The 6,016-nt window shown below is 39.4% G+C and overlaps 1 protein-coding gene across 1 annotated transcript in view; it reads left to right on the top strand.

Moving 5' to 3' along the window:
• Nucleotides 1-1,142: 1,142 nt before the first annotated feature.
• LOC138040694 (tetratricopeptide repeat protein 28-like) overlaps nucleotides 1,143-6,016 on the top strand; it is a 22,621-nt gene continuing 17,747 nt past the window's right edge. Inside the window, exons 1-2 of the mRNA XM_068886375.1 lie at nucleotides 1,143-1,306; nucleotides 1,914-1,958. The gene's annotated coding sequence lies outside the window, so the exon portion shown is untranslated. The remainder of the gene's footprint in view (nucleotides 1,307-1,913; nucleotides 1,959-6,016) is intronic.

Genomic DNA, 6,016 nt, shown 5'->3' with positions numbered 1-6,016 from the left:
GCTTGTAATCTCGCAAACTGATTGGTTAATTTGCAGTTGTCGATAAGAGTCTAGACAACGCTATGCGCGTCATGCGCGCGTCAATTTGTCACGCAATGTAAGAGCCAATCAGGAACGCCCATTTTGGGAAATAAACCAATCATATTGCGAGAAAGTTATAGACACCGTTTGTTCTTTCTCCGTGTCATGATTTTGGTCACGCTCTGAAATAAAAACTTCCTTTGGCGTTGAATATTGTGGTAAAAACCAAATCGAAAGTGGTTCAGCGTTGTCTGTACTCTTACGGACAAAGATATTCGTCATCACAGTGGTCAAAATGTTGTGGACTCACGAGGCGCACACAACAAATTTTGACCACTGTGATGACGAATATCTTTGTCGATAAGAGTACGTACAGACAACGCTGAACCACTTTCGATTTGTTAATCTTACAATTTGTGCCACCCATGGCAGGTGTTCACAATGATAGAACTAACCGAGATAAGGACATCCTTTTCCTTTCGTTTAGCGTCGAATGCGTTTCCCGATATTGCGTCGGTCGGTCGGATTGAAAAAAGAAAAAAAAAACCTAAAAAAAGAAAAATCATAAGCAGTCTCGGAATCGGGGGCCTGGTACCCCAGCATCATAGCTGTGGAGCCAGGAAAACAACAAAACGTGAACCCAAAATCAATATGGCGGAAGAGTTGGTGGATATTGTTGCAAAATGAAGACTGTGTGGGAAAAAGGATCCACCACCGAAACTCCTATGCGACATAAAAATGGTTTAAAAACGTCGTTACCTCTTTTTATATATTTTTTGAAAATGGCAAAAATTGGCGTCAGTCGGACGACGCTAAACGGAGAAAAAAAAGGGGATGGCCTAATGAGATAAAAAGATGATCAGCACTTCACAGAACGTTTAAACTGGTTCACAAACAGAGGAGGATCTAAACTTCAATATCCCCATTAGCTGACAATTATCCATCTGACGCACTTCACATTTGGGCAGAAAATTATCCTGTTAATGAACACAACTATATCTATATGGCTCAGACTACACTTTTTTCTGGTGTCGTGTTACAGCTCAAGAGATCACTAAATAATCACATGATAATCACAAGCGGGGTTGTGGTGTGACACTCAATACCGTCACAACTATGTCAGTACACATCAGGCTTTTTTATCTATTTGTTTGCATTTATTCAGAAGGTTCTGCTGGTTGTGAATTACGTACGCACTGACACGCAAACAATTAACCAATGTTGCTTATCCATCAATTCATTATTTCTGCTTAAGAGCTTGTAACGACTCGAGGAACATTGCAAGGTAATTATTTCAGTAGCTTGAGGGGTGTAATGAATAATTTGTTTCTTGTGTGATGGAACTATATAATGCCCTCCATTCTTTCCTTACACATCGAGAAAGTAAATGAGGCATCTTGACTTGTTCCTGAACAGAGGTTTTATTTTTTTTCTGAATACGCTTAGATTCAAAATGGAGGGGATCCGCACAAAGCAAATGACGATTAAGAATGCATTCAATCAGTTTTAATAACCATAACATACCCTTAATGTCTGCTCTCTTTAAAGTCTTACTTAGAGTGAAGCAAGACCAGATCCTCGTATGCATGCGTTCTCATTAAAACTTTGAACCTCGCCGAACGAAACCATTACTTGAGTTGTTGGAGCAATGGAACGGTAATTTTTTATCTCGATCCGAGTTCAACTTGAACTGCTTCACTGATCAGTTGCGTAGTTTGCTCCAATGTGAAATGACTTCTTCTCCTTCTTCCTGCTCCATTTGTTAGTTCTCTTGAGAAATTTTCAGCTTTCCGCTCCATTTCTACTCTTTTTGAATTGCATACTAGGCGTAAATGAAAGTTAAAAGTTTTCCATAATGCATGTTAACCACAATCAATCATACAATTTTGCAGTCATTTCTTGCCGTCGAGGACCTCGCTTTGATTAGCATCCATTTGGTAAGTTGCTCAATGCTACTCATTTCTTAACAACACGAATAAGTAATTTATGTGTGATAAACCAGTACTGATGACTTTTGAGTTTCTGTTGTTTTCTCTTTACTTTGGGTCAAGGTAGTTACTGTGTCAGAATTCCTTCGCACTTGTTTTCTGAAGTGATCACTGCCACTCCTGATCAGTTGCGAATAATGCACCCAAATGATCCGGCCACCAGTATTGCTTATCCATTAATTTATTTGCAGCCGGATTCATTATCCCTGTTTAAAAGGTTGTAAAGAGGAACACTGCAACTGGTGTTGAATAATAGTAAGTAGATTGCTGGGTGTAATAAGTTATTTGTCGGTTGTGTGATCGAACTATACTGAACTATAGTACCCTTTATTCTTTCCTTGCACATCGAGAAAGTAAGTACGTGGTGTACCTTGAGCTTTTTTATTTACAGTCATTTGATCTCGCGTATAAACGATCTGAGTAGTACAAGGTAGGTCAGAATTTTGTCAGTTTTGAACAATCTTTCAGGGACCCGCCTCACGAGCGTTCGGCGGGTCAAAAAATTGTTCAAAACTGATCAAATTGCTAACCCACCCTATACTACTTGAGGAGGACCACCCAACTTGAGACAGGAAATATGACCGCACTGCTTTGTAAGCGAAGCGACCTATACTGGAGAAAACTTAAATAATGATGAAATGGTATATGAAATGAATCATTAAAACTTAAATAGTCATATAGGAATGGCTGCCCAACCACAAGATAATTTAGTTGCACAAATGAACCAAATGGTTCAACAATGATTTTGAAGAGTTTCACCATCAAAAAAAGAGCGTGAGTTTAATTTTCTTTAGCAATAGGCCTTATTCACGATAGCCGCCATGTTGGTTTTCATGTTGTCATGCAAATTAGCCATGCGTTATGCTGGGGGCAAACATTGAAAAAAAAGCAAATTGCGGAAAATCGGCTCAACGAAATATTGAAATAACATTGCAAAAAGTCCATTTTAGTATTTAGAATTAAGTACCTTTTATAATTTTTTTTTATCTTTTGATTGCCTTTGACATTTTGACTTTCTACTTCGTTATCTGCTCATTTTTCACTAAAAAAACGTCGAAGTAACTTGTGTAATGATTGTATTTTACTGCTTAGGTGATAAACATTCAATGAACGTGAAACAAATCATCTGTGTGGCTAAGGTGTTCGTTATAACCTCTCGAACTTGTGTTGTTTGCCCCCTAAGAAGTGTGTAGCTAATTTGCATGATAATAGCAAATCCAACATGGCGGCCATCCTGAATAAGGTCTATTGGGACAATTACGTGGTGAGGCACCAGATAAAAAAGAAAATAAGCGCAAAAGATATCATAAGACCGTTCAGCAAAGAAAAAAGGAGAACACAAAATAACTAATAAATGAGAGACCTGATCCAATATTGAAATACAACCATTCCATGGTACTGAAAATGTGAAATATGATCAACACTATCCGTACATCATATTAGTTTCATAACATTACTCCCAACGTTTTTAATCGCTTTTTTGTATTTTCTTTGTCTCTCTTGTCCCCGAGTCCTCCTTATTATAAGCCTCCATGGCTTCTTGAGACTTCCTCGCCTTTAATTAAGTGTTTTTCTTGGTCCGTTTCATTGTAATAGGAACAAATCTGTGTAACTAAAGGATTAAGAACACATGTATGCTAATCACCATCTATAAATGTTAGAACTATGACAGTTTTCCTAAGTATCTTAAAGACATGATTACTTTGCGTCAGTCCGAATACGTTTTTAGAAGAACTATTATTTTATTGCCATGTAAACCTGTTACTACTACCAATGGTCTTAACTCCTTTCGATACTTTGCTTTTAATATTTGGAACTCCCTACGTGATACTTTAACATTGTACTACCAATTTGTTGAAAGATGCTTCCAAAAAGTCTGCTCAGTTGTTACCTGGACTTATAGGTAGCGTTGATGGCTTTATCTTTAAGGCTGCTGCGCAGGTTTTTGGCTTTTTCGCTGAGCACATGTGGTTGTTGATCATTGCTTAGTGTGGTTACGTTTTAAATTGAGTTCTTGTTAAAAAGACGCCGATACAAACGTTAACTCCTTAAAAGAAAAATAGGTCCGCAATGCGTACTTGTGTGGGATTTCAGTCAGATAAACGTTGATGATTAGCACTATTGTAAATATCATACATTTTGTCATTGTTATAGTGATAGATGTCGAGTAAAGATTCCGTAGAATCCCAAGCTGCAGACGAGAAAACGGTTAGGGGAGAAACGTGTTTGGACTTCCAGTTTTTTGTCAGAATAAACCGGTTGGGATGACCGGTGAATAATGGTAACAGTTTTTCCAAAATCAGCAAACCCGGCCAGCCCAACATCATGGCGCTTATCATTTGCAATTGCTTTCGGCTGACGAGAGACTGGAAAATGGAAAATTTAGCAAATGGTAAGGAAGGGCGCTTTCTATCTTTAAGCCAAAATTTCCGGAAATTTTGGGCTGACGGCAAATGGAAAGATCCGTTTCGGTTCGGTCCGACCGGAATATTTGAACCTCCAGGGATGGTCCTCTTTGACCGGTCGGTCTGGTCCGGCGGGAACGTGCCGTTCTATTTACATGATATTTCGCGGTCATCACAGAGCCGGCAGGTACAAAACGCAGGTCACAGGTCACAGGTCACAGGTCACATGTCACAGGTCACAGGTCACTGGTCATTGTTTTCTCTATACAGAAAGTATTCCTAAACATTCGTAAAAGCTAACCTTAGGCCTAAAAACTTTTCTTTAGGCCTAATTAGGCCTAAGGCTAGCTTTTATGAATGTTTAGGATACTTTCTGTATAGGTTAAATAATGACCTGTGACCTGTGCCTTGTGCCCTGTGACCTGCGTTTTGTACCTGCCGTCAAAGAGTAAGCTTTTGTACATTATGCTTTTGTTTCCCCACTAAAATGCTCGGTCTCCCCAAAAACCGTCACTAAAATGCCCGGATAATGCTCATTATCCAAACGGTTTTTTAAAATTAATTTCAATATTTTTAACATGGTGTTAACTGTTAACACTGACAAAAACGTACAAATGTTGCAATTAACAACAACGTATACAAGTTCATAAATACAGCCAAAAATACATAATCCTCGAAATCATCCACGAGGCTAAGAACAGAGAGTAGTTGACTATCCCTGGAAAGTTTGTTGTTGAACTGCAAAATTAGTGACGTTTCGATGTAATCTTCTGCTTGTTGACGATTATTGAAGGAATTCTGGAGAAGTGAAAAAGCCCTTTCAGATGCAGCTGATGATAGTTGCAACAAGAGCATCTCCGTACATGCACTTGCCCAATTCGGTATTTCTCTTCGGTATACTGACTCCGCCATTCCACGGCACATTTATCTCTCCCGCAACGTCATCAGTCAGAGCTTGATAAGCTGCAAGCTCATGCTGAAGAGGTAGAATGACATATCGACTGTATCGACTGTATCGAAAAAGGGAACACAGCGAAGTGTGTTGACAGCAGCAGCATCAGGTTGCATCTCTTTCACTTTGATTGGGTCAAAAAGGCTACATGATTTGAAAATCATGACCAGTGGCTGAAGTGGACCATGAATAAATTTGTCTTGGTAATATTGATATGCTGGGCGTATACACTGCATAGCATAGTTAACCCACTGCTGTTGCACGGGAACGTTTTCCTTGTGAGAGCAAGCGGGACACGGCAGTGATATTAGGGTAATAGGCATTAGCTATGCTGGATTCCACAGTTCTTAGTTCTTGATATACTCGTAATGCCAGGGGTCCATCCCCTTCCAGATTGTATGTTGCCTTGACCAAAGGTTCCATTGCATCTACTGTGGCTGCAAGCTCTATTTTCAAAAGAGCCTGCTGCTGTGGTTGACCACAAATGTCAATCAGCTTCCTCCTGGTAACTACTGGTAAATCAGCTGTGTCAAGAAAGTCAGGTATGTCACCAAACAAATCATGGACTTGTTTGATAATTTCAAATTGTGACCACCATCTAGTAGGAGAGTGGGTTTTGGGGCTTTGTCCTGTTAGTGCTTTGAATGCAA

This window comes from Montipora capricornis, chromosome 3 (assembly GCF_036669925.1).
Source record: "Montipora capricornis isolate CH-2021 chromosome 3, ASM3666992v2, whole genome shotgun sequence".
NCBI lineage: Eukaryota > Metazoa > Cnidaria > Anthozoa > Scleractinia > Acroporidae > Montipora > Montipora capricornis.
Note: the sequence above shows the minus strand (reverse complement) of the source record. Positions and strands in the feature narration are given on the sequence as shown.